Genomic DNA, 15,978 nt, shown 5'->3' with positions numbered 1-15,978 from the left:
TAATGTGAATAAATATAGGGAATGGCTAAAAAAGGGGTAGTGTAACTTGGGATATACAGTTAACAGAAAACTGTGTTGATGGGCAAAAACATGAGTAATGCATGAGTTCAAAGAACTAATGCATCAACAAAAGAGTATTTTGTTGATGCATTAGTGCATTGGAATGCCCCCAATGACGCGCTGGCCGCAACACGCCCCCCCCCCGGCACGCCCCCCAGGAAAGCTCCGGGACTTATGCGCGTCCCGGGACTTTGCGCACGCCGGCAGCCTATGCACATAGGCTCAGCGCGCGCAGGGGGAGCTTGGGGCAGGTTTTCGGGGGTATGCGCATATCTTATGTGCGTACCCCTTTGAAAATCTGCCTTCTAATGTGGAGCCTTGCATTGGGTAGCTTTTAATTTGGGTTACTCTTCTTTAAGTGCACCATTTGCATGCCCAGCCTCCCAGTTTTGCAAGGTTGTCTTGCAATTTTTCACAATCTTCTTGTGATTTAACAACTTTTAATAATTGTGTTTCATCAGCAGATTTGATCACCTCACTCGCTGTTTCCAATTCCAGTTCATTTATAAATATATTAAAAAGCAGTGGTCCCAAACAGATCCATGGGGCATTCCACCATTCACCTTTCTCCACTGGGAAAATTTACCATTTAGCCCTACTCTATTTTTTATGTCTTTTAACTAGTTCCCAATCTATAATTGGACATTGTCCCCTATAAACCAAGAAATGGGATCGAAAAAATAAAACTGTATTAACCCCAGTGGAAATATGCACAACTTTCAGAAGTTGTCAGCAAGCCTGACGGCGTGTAATGCACTAAATGTGCTAAGACCACCTGGACTTATCAATCATCCACCTTCATGAAGGAATGATTATTTTGTATTTTTTAAGGCATTTAAAAACACAAACATATCAAATGTTATCTAATAGCGAACGCAACAATACGGGTGGTGTTTTGCTGAAAAGCTTCCTCAGGGGTGAATTTTAATTGCAAAACCTCTGTGATTCCTCAAGGCTTTGTGCCCCATCATGAAAGCTTAAGTCACAGTGGATTTGCAATTAAAATTCACCCCTGAGGAAGCTTTTCAGCAAAACACCGCCCATGTTGAGGCATTTGCTATTGGATAACACTTGATCTGTTTGTGTTTTTAAATGCCTTAAAAAATACTAAAAAATTTGATCCCATTTCTTGTTTTTTTTGGTTATTATACTAGATTTTGGGATTTTTTTTGGACTCAATTTTTTTGTGGTTGACACTGCCCCCTATCCCATGACTTCTTAATTTCCTAAGAAATCTCTCATGAGGAACTTTGTCAAATGCTTTCTAGAAATCTAAATTGCTATATCAACTAAATCACCTTTCTTCACATATTTATTTATGCCCTCAGAAAAATTAATGAGGCAAGACTTGCCTTGGCTAAATGCATGTTGACTGTCTCTGTTGCGCCCCTGGGTCGCAGAAGGCTGCACTCCCTCTGTCTCACCTCTTGTCTTTCTCTTTCCTCTCCTCTGGGCAAAATGGCTGCCACCGCCTCTCCTCGCCGACCTCTCCGGCGTCCCTGGACTGGCATGGGCGATTGCGTTCGCCATTCTTAGACTGAGTTCGCTTAGGGCACGCGCACACACCGCCCTCTCTTTTGAATATGTCATGGCAGGAACCTCCGGGGCGTCCTCACCGCATGACGTCACTACCTTTGGGTACTTGGCCTCCGATCTCCAATCCAGCTACGAGTTAGCAAGGATTCCGCTCCAGCTAATTTTGACTCCTTCAGAGGCTCCGCTCTGAATACTCGCTCCTACAAACCCGTCCGGGGTTACACTGGCTACTCTAGGGCTTTCTAGGTACCCGCTCCTCGGGGGCCTTATTTGCTCCTATCTACCCTCCGGGGTTTCGCTGTTCCAGCAAGGACGCTCAAGGCACCCAACTCCTCGGGGGTCTTGCTTCGCTCCTATCTACTCTCCAGGTTTCCCAGCTCATCAGGATCCTAGGTACCCGCTCCCCGGGGCCTAGCACTCACCTGCCTTCCTCCTGGGCTAACCTGCATCTACAAAGGACATCCTGGCTCCAGCTCTCCAGGCCTTGCATCATCTCTCCCTCCATTCGACGGAGTCCATCTCTTCAATAGCTACCAGCCTTCGTGAGTACCTTCTCTCTCAGTCTCTCTGCCTTGTCTCACCACAGAATAGATTCTCGGCGTATCCCGCTTTGCGGACCACTACCGGATCTACCATCGCTGACTACATCATCAGTGACTGGCTTCTCGGCCTACCCCACTCTGCGGACCACTACCAGACCCTTCACTTCCAGCGTCTGGTGAGACCTTCTCTGCACTTGATACAACTCAGTGCCTGGACTGAACTACCATCAGAGACCTACTCCACTGCCTAAGGAACCCAGCCCGCTTCTCGGGTCTTGCCATCTGCTGTATAATAAAGCTTCTATTCTCTCTGTGGTCATTACTGAGAGTCAGGCTATTGCTGTGTTTTCCCCACTGGGCCCCTCCCATTGGAGAAGTCATCAAGAAGTCAACCAGGGGTCCACAAACAAGTCAAACTTACAACAGTCTCATTAAACTATGCTTATGTATATTGTCAAAAATTTTCTTCTTTATGATAGTTTGTACCATTTTGTCTACTCTAGGAGATACATCAGACTCACTGGTCTGTAGTTTCCTAGATTACCCCTTAATCCCTTTAAAAAAAAAAGTGTCCTTACATTAGCAACCCTCCATTCTTCAGGTATCATAGACAATTTTAATGATTGTTTATAAATTTCCAGTTGCAGGTCTGCAATTTCATTTCAATTCTTTCTTTCCGCACTCTGGGATGTAAACCATCTGGTCCAGGTGATTTGCTACTCTTTAGTTTGTCAATTTGTCCTACTAAATCTGCCAGGTTCACTGAGATTTGTTTCACTTCATCATCACCTTTGAATATCATTTCTGGAATAGATTCCTCAGTGAAGACCAAAACAATACTTTAGACTTTCTACTATTTCTTTGTCATCCCTAAGTGACCATTTTACCCCTTGATCATCTAAAGGTCCAACTGACTCCCTCGCAGGCTTTTTACTTCAAATATACCTGTAAAAGTCTTTATTATGAGTTTTTGATTCCATGCAAGTTGATTTTCAAATTATCTCTTTGTCTTCCTTAATAATGCTTTGCATCTAACTTACCATTGCTTATGCTGTATCCAGTTTTCTTCACTTGGATCCCTTTTCCACTTCTTGAAAGATGTTCTTTTAGCTATTTTAGCTTCGTTCACCTCACCTTTTAACCATGCTGGCAGTCTAGCCTTTTCTAATGCGTGGAATACATCTGGTCTGGGCTTCCAAGATGCTATTTTAAACAATGTTCATGTCTGATATAAACTCTTAAACTTTACAGTTACTCCTTTTAGTTTTTCACTAACCATTTTCCTCATTTTATCTGTCATCTTTTTGAAAGTTAATATTACAGTAGATTTCTTTAGTGTCCTCCCACCAGTTATTAAGTGATGTTTGATAATTTTGTGATCACTATTGCCAAATAGTGTCACACCAAATCCTATGTTCCATTAAGGAATAGGTCTAAAATATTTTGCCCTTTTCTTGGTTCTTGTACTAGCTGCTCTATGAAGTAGTCACTTATTTTCGTCTAGGAACTTTATTTCTCTAGCATATCATGATGTTGCATTCACCCAGTCAATACTGAGGTAAATGAAATCTCCCATTATTAATGTAGTGCTGATTATGTTAGCTTGCCTTATTTTTTTTAGCATTTCATTGTCTATTTGTTCATTCTGACCAGGAGGATAGCTATTTTATTTCCCTTATCACCTAGAATTTTTATCCATAAGGATTCAACATTGCATTTTGTTTCCTGAAGAACTTTTATCCTGTTTGACTCAATTCCATCTTTAATATATAATGCCACCCCTCCACCAATTTGATCCATTTCATCATTGCGAGAAAATTTGTGTCCTAATATGACAGTGTCCCATTGGTTATCCTCCTTCCACCAGGTCTCTGAGATACCACTTATATCTACCCCTTCATCCAGTGCTATACACACTAACTCTCCCATCTTATTTTTAGAATTCTAGCATTTGTATACAGACAGTTCAAAGTATGTTTTTTATGTGTATTAACAACCTTCAGTTAGGTAACGAGGTAATCTGAAATCTTTCTGCTTTGTATGCTCTTTACTTAAAAGCATCCGGTCCACTTTACCATTTATTGCAACCACTCTACTGGGATGTGCTAATTTCCCTATTGTCATAGTACCCTTCAAAGATGCATCATTCTGAGCAATGCACTTCACAGCGACTGCTGGCTTTCCCCATTTTCCCCTTTATGGAGGTTTAGGCTATTCATGCCATATTGGGTTCCATTTTCCATGATCTTTCTAAATACCTTGGAGTTCTTTCCCCATTCTGATGATTTCTTCCCACAAGTTCTAAGACAATTGATTAGAAAACCCCTGTTCTGGAGCCCAGTATAGGGCTCAATGCTTCCTCACTGAATTTAATAGTAAACAAAAAAGGAATCAAACGAAAAAATGAAACTTTTATTTTTCATTTTGAAACTAAAGAAAGAAATTGGAGTCCCCACAAAATGAATTTTGCAACAAAACCAATTCTTTTCTCATGCGCATCCCAACTGGTAAGATGAACCAGGTAGCCATGCCTCTGACTGGAACAGGCACTTCCCACTCTTGCAATGACAGAGAGGAGCACCCGGGAGGCAGTGTAGTGCTTAATGTCCGGGATGGCATAGAGTCCAATAGGATAAACATCCTGCATGAGAGTAAATGCACAATCGAATCTTTATGAGTAGAAATCCCTTGTGTGTTGGGGAAGACTATAGTGATAGGAGTATACTATCGTCCACCTGGTCAAGATGGTGAGACGGACAGTGAAATGCTAAAAGAAATTAAGGAAGCTAACCAAACTGGTAGTGTGGTAATAATGGGAGATTTCAGTTACCCCAATATTGACTGGGTAAATGTATCAACGGGACATGCTAAAGAGATAAAGTTCCTGGATGGAATAAATGACAGTTTTATGGAGCAATTGGTTCAGGAACTGACGAGAGAGGGAGCAATTTTAGATCTAATTCTCAGTGGAGCACAGGATTTTGTGAGAGAGGTAACGGTGGTGGGGCTGCTTAGCAATAGTGATCATAATATGATCAAATTTGAATTAATGACTGGAAGGGGTCAGTAAGCAAATCCACGGCTCTCATCCTAAACTTTCAAAAGGGAAACTTTGATAAAATGAGAAAGATAGAAAAAAAATGAAAGGAGCAGCTACAAAGGTAAAAAGTGTGCAAGAGGTGTGGTCTTTGTTAAAAAATACCATCCTAGATGCACAGTCCAGATGTATTCCACACATTAAGAAAGGTGGAAGGAAGGCAAAACAATTACCGGCATGGTTAAAAGGGGAGGTGAAAAAAGCTATTTTAGCCAAAAGATCTTCATTCATAATTGGAAGAAGGATCCAACAGAAAAAAATAGGATAATGCATAAGCGTTGGCAAGTTAATGTAAGATATTGATAAGACAGGTAAAAGAGAATTTGAACAGAAGTTGACTGAAGAGGCAAAAACTCACAGTAAAAACTTTTAAAAATATATCCGAAGCAGAAATCCTGTGAGGGAGTCAGTTTGACTGTTAGATGATCGAGGGGTAAAAGGGGCACTTAGAGAAGATAAGGCCATCGCGGAAAGACTAAATAATTTCTTAACTTCGGTGTTTACTGAAGAGGATGTTGGGGAGATACCCGTACCGGAGAAGGTTTTCATGGCTAATGATTCAGATCGACTGTACCAAATCACAGTGAACCCAGAAGATGTGGTAGGCCTGATTGACAAACTGAAGAGTAGAAAATCACCTGGACTGGATGGTATGCACAACAAGGTTATGAAGGAACTAAAAAATGAAATTTCAGACCTATTAGTAAAAATTTGTAACCTATCATTCAAATCATCCATTGTACCTGAAGACTGGAGGGTGGCTAATGTAACCCCAATATTTAAAAAGGGCTCCAGGGGCAAAATGGGAAACTACAGACCAGTTAGCCTTACTTCAATGCCAGGAAAAATAGTGAAATTGTTCTAAATATCAAAATCACAGAACATATAGAAAGATATGGTTTTAATGGAACAAAGTCAGCATGGCTTTACCAAGGCAAGTCTTGCTTCATAAATCTGCTTCACTTTTTTGAAGGAGTTAATAAACATGCAGTTAAAGGTGAACCAGCAGATGTAGTGCATTTGGATTTTCAGAAGGTGTTTGACAAAGTTTCTCATGAGAGGCTTCTAGGAAAAGTAAAATGTCATGGGATAGATGGTGATGTCCTTTCATGGATTAAAAACTGGCTAAAAGACAGGAAAGAGAGTAGGATTAAATGGACAATTTTCTCAGTGGAAGGGAGTGGGTAGTGGAGTGCCTCAGGGATCTATATTGGGACCCGTACTTTTCAAAATATTTATAAATGATCTGGAAAGAAATACGACAAGTGAGGTAATCTAATTGCAGATGATACAAAATTGTTCAGAGTAGTTAAATCACAAGCAGATTGTGATAATTGCAGGAAGAACTTGTAAGACTGGAAAATTGGGGCATCCAAATGGCAGATGAAATTTAATCTGGATAGTGCAAGGTAGGTGATACATATAGGGACAAATAATCCATGCTATAGTTACACAATGTTAGGTTCCATATTAGGAGCTACCACCCAGGTACGAGATCTAGGCGTCACAGTTGATAACACATTGAAATCATCAGTTTAGCGTGCTGCGAAAGTCAAAATAGCAAACAGAATGTTGGGAATTATTAGCAAGAGAATGGTGAATAAAATAGAAAATGTCATAATGCCTCTGTATCGCTCTATGGTAAGACCGCACCTTGAATACTGTGTACAATTCTGGTCGCCGCATCTCAAAAAGATATAGTTGCGATGGAGAAGGTATAGAGAAGGGCAACCAATATGATAAAGGGGATGGAACAGCTCCCCTATGAGGAAAGACTAAAGAGATTAGGACTTTTCAGCTTGGAGAAGAGAGGGCTGAGAGGCGATATGATAGAGGTGTTTAAAATAAGACTAATGAAAGATCTAAAACTCTTTAAAAAAAGCTTAAAAACATGGCTCTTCAAAAAAGCTTTTCACAATGAGAGTGGAGAGTAAGGAATACTAGCGGACAAGAAAGAGAACTCCGGCACACTGTTAAAAGTCAACAAATAGCAGTTATCCTCCTTTATTATTTTTCTCACACCTAAAGATTAATTTACGAGTACAGTATTCTCATATGGATATCTATTATTCATATAAATGGAACTTCCAATCCACAATCCAAATAGCATAAATTATTTGAATCATGTAACCAAAACTTTATTGGCACCTACTAGCTAATTTATAATCCTAACCAGACTTATTTATGTGCCTATCTGTAAACCATTGTGATGGTATACTACTAAACGACGGTATAGAAAAGTTTTTAAAATAAAAATAAAAATAATAAAATCATGAGAGGTCAAGAACGGGTAAATGGGAATCGGTTATTTACTCTTTCAGATAATAGAAGACTAGGGGCACACCATGAAGTTAGCATATAGCATATTTAAAACTAATTGGAGAAAGTTCTTTTTCACTCAACGCACAATTAAACTCTGGAATTTGTTGCCAAAGTATGTGGTTAGTGCAGCTAGTGTAGCTGTGTTTAAAAAAGGATTGGATAACTTCTTGGAGGAAAAGTCCATTACCCTGCTATTAATTAAGTTGACTTAGAAATAGCCACTGCTATTACTAGCAACAGTAATATGGAAAAGACTTAGTTTTTGGGTACTTGCCAGCTTCTTATGGCCTGGATTGGCCACTGTTGGAAACTGGGTGCTGGGATGGATGGACCTTGGTTTGACCCAGTATGGCATGTTCTTATGTTCTTGCTGTCTTCAAGATTCATTTCAAATACCCTTTCCTTATGTAATTTTCTGACCTTTGGTTTTGTCCTGGCCATCCATTGCTTTGCAAATTTGTTGCCACCACTCCCCAGGTTTTGATAACTTTCTTCCTCCTGCCTCAGGCCTCAAGGTAAAGCTTGGGGGTTTTTTTGGCTACTCTTCTTTCTGCATTGCTCTGCTTGTATCATTTCAAGTTTTTAGTTGCTAGTTGCCATTGCTAGTACCTCCACTCCAAGCCAGCCTTGGTACCTTAGGATGCTTCCTCCACTGCCTCTGGCTCTCTTTTTGATACCCTCACAAATACCTTTACCCTATTGTACTTGCCAACTCTTGGTCTTCCTTGGCCATCTGATGCTTTTCACAGGCTTTACCGATAATGGTTTCAAGTCCTTTTGGACATTTTCTTTAAACGCCATTCCCTTACGTTTTTTTACAATTATCAGTTTCATTCGGTATTTAGTCTCCAATGGATTATACCACAGCAAATGGCATGGGCTGCTCCACAATGATTACTGCTTCTGTGGTAAAGGAAGCAATATTTGCAAAAACTGATTCAGAAAAAGAATCATATCATGGATTGCCTGAATCACAGGACATTAAACTTTTAGTGGCTAAAGAGCCTCTAATCAGTGGCATATTAGCCTCCCTTGAAGACCAACTTCAAGCCTGAACAGCCAGTCCCTTCACCGAATGACTCTATATGGAAATGACATAGACCTTCAGGGATTTCTCTGGCTTCTCGCTGCCTGGGTCTTTCTACCAATTTGGATAATGCCTTTTGCTATTCATTTGGAGCCTTCAGGAATTAATGTCACTCTGTGGCTGCTTTGTGCCTCTCATGATGCTTTGAGGTCTTCATGCCACTCTTTCAGCTGCTTAGAACCTCTATCACTGCTTTCTTCCCCTTCATTGTGTTGAGATGTTCATGATACATTTGGTACCACTTTTCCCCAATTGTGCAGGCTTGGGTGATCTGGTCACTCTTGCTGCTGTTTCACTCTTCTGGTAGTGCCTTGGAGAACTCCTGCCACTGCTGATACCATTTTGTTCCATTGCATGTCATTGGGCTCCTTCATGTCATTTTTGGTGTCACATTGAAATATTGTTGATGCATGGGCATGCCTTCCCTTTCTGATGATGTCTACCCATCAGTTTCATTACAAATGATTGAAAACATAAAATAATTTGGTAGCCCAGAATAGGCTGCTTTCTTCTCCTTCAGACTATGGTAAATAAATGAACAAATAAAAAGAATAAATGACTTTTTTTTTTTTATTTGAAGTGATCCATATGAATGCCTGTGACTTTCAAAACAAATGAATGAACGGAAACAAATGTTTTGACTCTCCATGTCCCTAATTTATATTGTCTAACTGCATTCAATATAGATTTGTAAAAAAAAGAAAAAAAACTTGCCTCCCTGAAGAGTGTCTTGCTATCTATCCTTTTTGGAAATAGTTTGTTGCCTTGGTAAGAAGCAGTCTCTAATCAAGTAATCATGATTACCACATTCCCATCTCCACTGCTGCTTGTGTAGCCTATATGCTTCCTCATAAGCATCAGAACATCTTTCCTAAAGTTGTCAAATCACTGAAATTAAAATCATTGTAGTTGTTTTCTGATGGTAACTGAAGGAAACACAAAAGATAGAATTACAGTAAAAAAAATGTTATTTATAGGATAAGTAAAATAAATTAAGATTCAAATTACTGTACAATTTTAAATTCTGATAAAATAAATCCTCACTTCTCAAACTAAATGTGGCTTATAATGCTTCTGGTATCTGTATATATATAGTTAATGTGAATATACTTAAAATATGTGAACATGTAACCACCTTTCAAGTTGAATTAATTGCCTCAATGTTTCCTCCTCCTATAAATTTATTGTAAAGCCTGTTGCTATGTTATGTTACATTGTGAACCGAGGTGATGTTTTTAACGTGCCCCGGTATATAAAAAACCCTTAAATAAATAAAATAAATAAATCTGTAGTATGTAGACATCAGAGCCTAACACTTTCTACCTCAGGGAAAAATACTGGCATTAATCCATCTAGCCTCAGCTGGGCACTAGTGATAAGAGTGTGCACCCATCCCCAAAGCAATGTCACTCTGTCCACTGGCAAGGTGCCATCGAACTTCCAATCTGGGTCATGCCTTTTCGCACACTGCTCTTTTCAACTAGCTGGACTAAGTGCTAGCTAAATACTCTAAAAATGCTAAGACAATCTTTTGCAAAACATAGCAGTACCATGGTATTATTTAAATGATTTATTTATGTTATGATAGATGCACTTGAGTGCATAAGAACACTGCATTCGGATGTTTGTGTTAATGGTAAGGGGATGAAAACAGAAAATGATCTGCATTGCTCTTAAGACATAGTAACTTTCCTGACTGATCTGTTGGATGAGGAATATGTTTCTGTATCTTTCATGTTTTCTTTTGGGAATGTGATCCCTTATGATAACGAGTCTTTTCTCTTTTTCTGTTACTAGAATCTAACTTGCTTGTTCATTGTTAATTTGAATTGACAGATTTAAAATAAATGATTTATTTATAATCCAGACAGCCACTTACAGATATCAGCAAATATAACCTTGATAACAGGGAAGTATGGAAGTGCAACAGATACATTACAACAGACATAGCATCTGTATATGAGTACATCTGACACAATGAAAGTCAGAACAGAATCTGAAATTGTTATGAATCCTGCCCGCGGGCGTTCCCCGCAAGCAGGCACCTCACACCTCTGCTGCTGCCTTCACCATAGCGGCGCAGAGCCGCCGATGTTCCTCGCGGCCAGTGCCGCAGTCAGCCCTGCTTCTTCGCCGCGGCAGGAGCCACGGACTTCAGCCTGCCTCCTTGGCACGGCGGGCCTGCCACCGTGCTGCGTCGCAGCTGGAGCCGCCACCCACATCAGTATCATCTTCGCGGCCAGAGGCCGCAGTCCTCGGTCTTGATTGGCAGCCAGAGCCACCCTCGGGTCCTCCTGCAGCGGCAGGAGCCGCTGCCGACGTCGGGGCCTGCTCCTCGGCCCAGCCCTGCCTCTGCTACGTCGATGTCGGTGCAGGGCCGCTGTCCGCAGTCCTGCACAGCTTCCTGTTCCTGTCCCTAGGCGCGCGGCTGTGCCTCTCTTCAAGATTTAAAGGGCCCATGGCCGGATATGCCCTGGGGCCCACCTAAAGACTGTTTCCTGTGCCAGCCCTATATAAGGGCTGCTCCTGCATTCCACCTTTGCCTTGCATCTGAGTTACTTCGCTCCTGGAAGTCCCTACCTTCCAGCGCTCCGTCAGGTCCTTCTTGTTCTTCGTTGGAGCTCCATGTTTCGTCGGTTCTTGTGCCATGTCTTCGTCTCCTGAGGTCCTCGTCCAGGTCTCTGATGTCCTGATGTTCCTGACGTCCTCCGTCTCTGCCCTCCGGATGTTCCTGAAGTCCTGATGTCCTCAATGGCTAGAGGTCCTTTACATACCTGATGTCTGTTCCTGCAATGTTCCAGCTCTCTGAGTCCTCCAGGTGGCCTCTCCGAGGGTAAATCCGTTCCATCCGGTTCCTGTTTCCGGTCACTGGAGCCCCTGCCAGCTGGATTCCGTTCCTGAGCCTGCCCCGCTCCCGCGTGGTCCGTGACCAGCTTCCTTAGGCTGTGTAGGGCGCGTAGAGGACAGGGTGGTCCGTGACCAGCCCATTGGGTCTGCCCTGAGTAGTGGGCTGTGTAGGGCGCCCTGAGGAACAGTGCTCACCTGTCTTCGTCTAGGTATTCCAAGTCCTTTTCGTCTTGTCTGGATTTCCCAAGGTCCAAAAGAATTATCCTTTCCTTGGACATTTCTCTTGCCTGGAGACTTCGTCTTCACTAGTCTCAGATGCCTTCTAGGACCGGAGCTTCCATTTGCTTACCTTTCTGGATGTCGATGCCTTATGCCCTTCTCCTGAGTCCTGAAACCTTCATCTCAGTCTTCAAGCTTCAGCCCTTGTCCATCCTTGTCTCGTGTCCGGCCTGCTTCTCCATGCCGATCCTAATCGGTAGGTCCGAAAGGGCTGGGAATGGTCGGAGGACTGTTCGTATCCCAACATCATCTTGTTGAATCCAGGAGCATGCAGGTCCGGCAGAGGGTAAGACCTTGTCTCTGCCATACTGGGACACGCCGCCAACCCTCGGTTCGGTCCTGGATTCATCTGGGGTTGGGCCGAGGCCCAAGGGCACCCGAAAAACCCGAACGTAACAGAAATGGTATTGAAAATTCCAAAATGTATCCCATATTGAACAATATTTATGTCGGTTTCTCTTCAAGGAATATGTTAGCTTTTCTATGTGAGCTACTTCGAATCACTGTGGCCTAGGTTTACTAAGCTGTGATTTTTTTATTGTGGGAAGGGCCCCTGATATTTTGACCCTCCCTAATAAAATATTGTGATGGTATTGCTGTATTGTTTTGTCTCATGAAAAAAAATGTGGCAAAGGCTGGACAGTGTCATTTTTTAAAATATGGCACCAACCAAACCCATGGCTAGGAGGCATCCCAGGGCCTCCACTGACCAGCAATGACATTTTTAAAGATAGAAGGGTGGGAGGGGTCTAGTGTGGATGCATTAGCCCACCAGGGTAATTTCGGGAGGTTGGGAGGAGTACGAGAACTCTACTTGGGCTTAAAGAGGTGCCAGGAGGTGGAGCGCAGCTCTTGGGGTTAGAGGAGTCTAATTATAAGGGGGGGTCTTGATCAGGGAGTTGATATAATGAGGAGGGGTTTGGGGAAGGGCAGTGTACTGCTGTGTGGTGAACTTTATCTTTTTCTAACCGTTTACAGGGCTGCCTTAAATCTAATTAAGCCCCGTGTTGAGGGAGTCTAGTAAGACACCAGTGAATGTTTTTACAGTTTTGTGGAGTGGGGGCTTTATGTTGGGTTACATGGCCCTTTAATTCTAGGATGGGAGCATCAGGACCCATGTTAGGGTCTTGGTACTCCAGCACTAGAATAACATTTTCAGAAAAGGATTAGCTAAAATAACATGGCTGAACATTTTTTAAGTCAACCATAATATTTTAATTACATAAAAGTTTAATACACATTAGCAGCTTTGCATGCATTATTGAATTTTATGCATATAAATGCATGCAGAGCAGTCAATTGTAATAGGGTTGGATTTTTGTTTTAAAAAGTGTGCGATATCATGAGTGTCATGCTATATCCCGTGATAAACAGCATTTATCATGACTTAATAAATCACACACACACACACACACACGTTTGCCAATGCAGGGTATGTTTTCCAATATGAGCAACAGAGAACCTTGTTGCAAGCCACTTTTGAGAAATTAATTAGATTTTGTGAGACACTCACTCTAATAAATAATTGTAACAAACATTGTTTCTTTATTTATTTAAAATCTTTTACATACCACCTCCAAGTCATTGTTCGGTGTTGTTTACTATAAAATACATTCATAAATAAAACACACAGCAAACAATTTTAAAACAACAATGTAAACAGTAAAACCCAATAAAAAAAACTACTTATACACTTCTTTGCAATACACAGACTTTACATTTTTTCCCTAAAACTCATTTTATTACTCTCAATCCTCAACTCAGCTAGCAATGCATTGCAAAGGTTAGGGTCAGCATTAGATAAAGTTCATAATCTCATTTATTGCAGTCTATAATACCTCACTGCAGGAACAACTAACAGATTAGACTAAACCGATAGTAGCATGTGTACCGGAATATATTTTTTCAACTTATTAATTAGAGAGCATGTGCCTTCCAAATAAAGCAATTTATGTATTATCAAAAATTTTTAACTGGTGTGCACCACTTTATTGGCAGCCAATGTAGGCTGCGCAAGAGTGGGGTGACATGCTCAAAGCAACAACATCAAATAACCTTTTGGCAGCTGTTGCGCTCCTGCTCGCGGGCCTAGCTGCAAGCAGGCGCTTACCTTTGCGGATCAGAGCCACTGACATTCCTTCTTCATTCTGTGGCCAGGAGGTCGCAGTCGCCGCTCCCAGTTGGCCTGGAGGCCACGACGCCGCTCTCACCTCCACGGCAGGGGCCACTAACATCATCAACTTCTTCGCGGCCAGGAGGCCGCAATCCCTGGTATCCTCCTCAGCAGGGAGCCGCCCTTGGTACTCCGTGTGTGGCAAGGAAGCCACCTCCCACGTCGGGGCCTGCCCTGAGGCCCAGCTCCTGCTCCTGCACGTAGCGGCAGGGATGCCACTGTCCAGGGCCCTGCTTCCTGTTCCTGCTCCTAAGGTGCAAGGCCATGCCTTTCTTTGCTACTTAAAGGGCCAGTGCAGGGGTGGTCCTCCTCTGACTCCTCCCTGGGCATTCTCCTCTTCAGCCCTATAAAAGGCTCTGTTGTCATTTCTGCCTTGCCTTCGTTAGGAGCCAGTCCTCTTGGGAGCTTCTCCTCCTCAGGACTCCTTGATCCTGCTCCTGCCTGGCGTTCCAGTCTTCTTGGAATCCCTCCTTCTGCTGGTCTCTTCACTGGATGTTGCATGTTCCTGTCCTGACGTCCCCTATCTCTGATGTCCAGACGTCTTCAATATTCCTGATGTCCTCCGTCTTTGATGTCCAGATGTCCTCTGTGTCCTGTCGCCCTCTGTCTCTGATGTCAAGATGTTTGCCCCTTCCCTGGGCAGACCTCGCTTCCCTCGTGGTCCGCAACCAGCCGGCTGGCTGTGCAGGGCGTGTAGGGGACAGTGTGGTCCGCGACCAGCCCGGCTGGGCTGTGTAGGGCACCTGAGGGATCTTGCTCGCCTGTCCACCTTCCTCCAGTTCTTGGTCTCCCTGAGGGGCAGTCATCCGTCCTCCTCTCCGTGCTGCTCTTCATCAAGAATCCGTGAGTGGCGGGAGGCCCTGCACTCTCTTGAGAGTTCTGGACTTTTACTTCCATTTTAGCTTGTCTTGTCCTTGGATGTCCTGGTCTGGCTCCCCATCTTTGTGGACTGTCCTCAGTCTAACTTCTCTGACCTATTTCGCCGGGTCTACGAAGCTCAGTCCAAGATGTTTGCTGCATAAAGTTGCCCGGATTCTTCTTCATCCCGAGTTTTAGCCTGTCTGAGTTCTCATCTGTTCCAACATCCAAGTCTTCGTCTCACAAGTTCCAAGTTCCAAGCTCCAGTGTCTGCGTCTCTTCATCCTGTGCCAAGATGTCTTCGTCCACCCTTGACCTCTGTCCAGCCTGCTGTTTCTTGCTGTTACCCAGCGGCAGTTCCACAAGGGCTTGGAGTGGTCGGAGGACCACTCAGAGACCACCATTGGATTGGTGGGCTCACGGAAGCGTGCAGGTCCGGTGGAGGTCAGGGCCTCCAGATTCCTCCTGTCTACCCAGAAGGGGATCGTCTCACCACAAGGGTACCCACCACTTGTTCTGCAATGGGGAGCACCCCCGAGAGTGCCCTCCCATCACAGCGCAACAGATAGCGAAGGCCATGTGCCCAGTGGGACTGTCCTTGTCCTGGGTTTTGTTCCTGGACGTTTTCTGACCCAGAAATGTTTTTTTGGGGGGGACTTCTTTTTTGTTTTCTTATGACCTGCAGGAGGCGCCTGCACCTATTGTTGTTCCTGGATCTTCGACCTCTCGAAGGAGGGGAGGGGACCCCATTGAGGGGGGGGGTGCTGTTGCGCTCCTGCTCACGGGCCTATACGGAAGCAGGCACTTACATTTGCGGCTTGGAGCCACCGACGTTCCTTCTTTGTTCCGCGGCCAGGAGGCCGCAGTCGCCACTCCCAAGCGGCCCAGAGGCAGCAACGCTGCTCACACCTCTGCAGCAGGGGCCGCGGACATTATCATCTTCTTTGCGGCCAGGAGGCCACAGTCCCCGGTGTCCTCCGCAGCAGGGAGCCACCCTTGGTCCTCTGTATGCGGCAAGGAAGCCGCCCCCCACGTCGGGGCCTGCCCTGAGGCCCAGCTCCTGCTCCTGCGTGTAGCGGCAGGAACACCGCTGTCCAGGGTCCTGCTTCCTGTTCCTCCTAAGGTGCGAGGCCGTGCCTCTCTTTGCTACTTAAAGGGCCAGTGCAGGTGTGGTCCT

Source organism: Rhinatrema bivittatum, chromosome 2 (genome assembly GCF_901001135.1).
Source record: "Rhinatrema bivittatum chromosome 2, aRhiBiv1.1, whole genome shotgun sequence".
Taxonomy (NCBI): domain Eukaryota; kingdom Metazoa; phylum Chordata; class Amphibia; order Gymnophiona; family Rhinatrematidae; genus Rhinatrema; species Rhinatrema bivittatum.
This window is presented reverse-complemented; position numbering follows the sequence as displayed.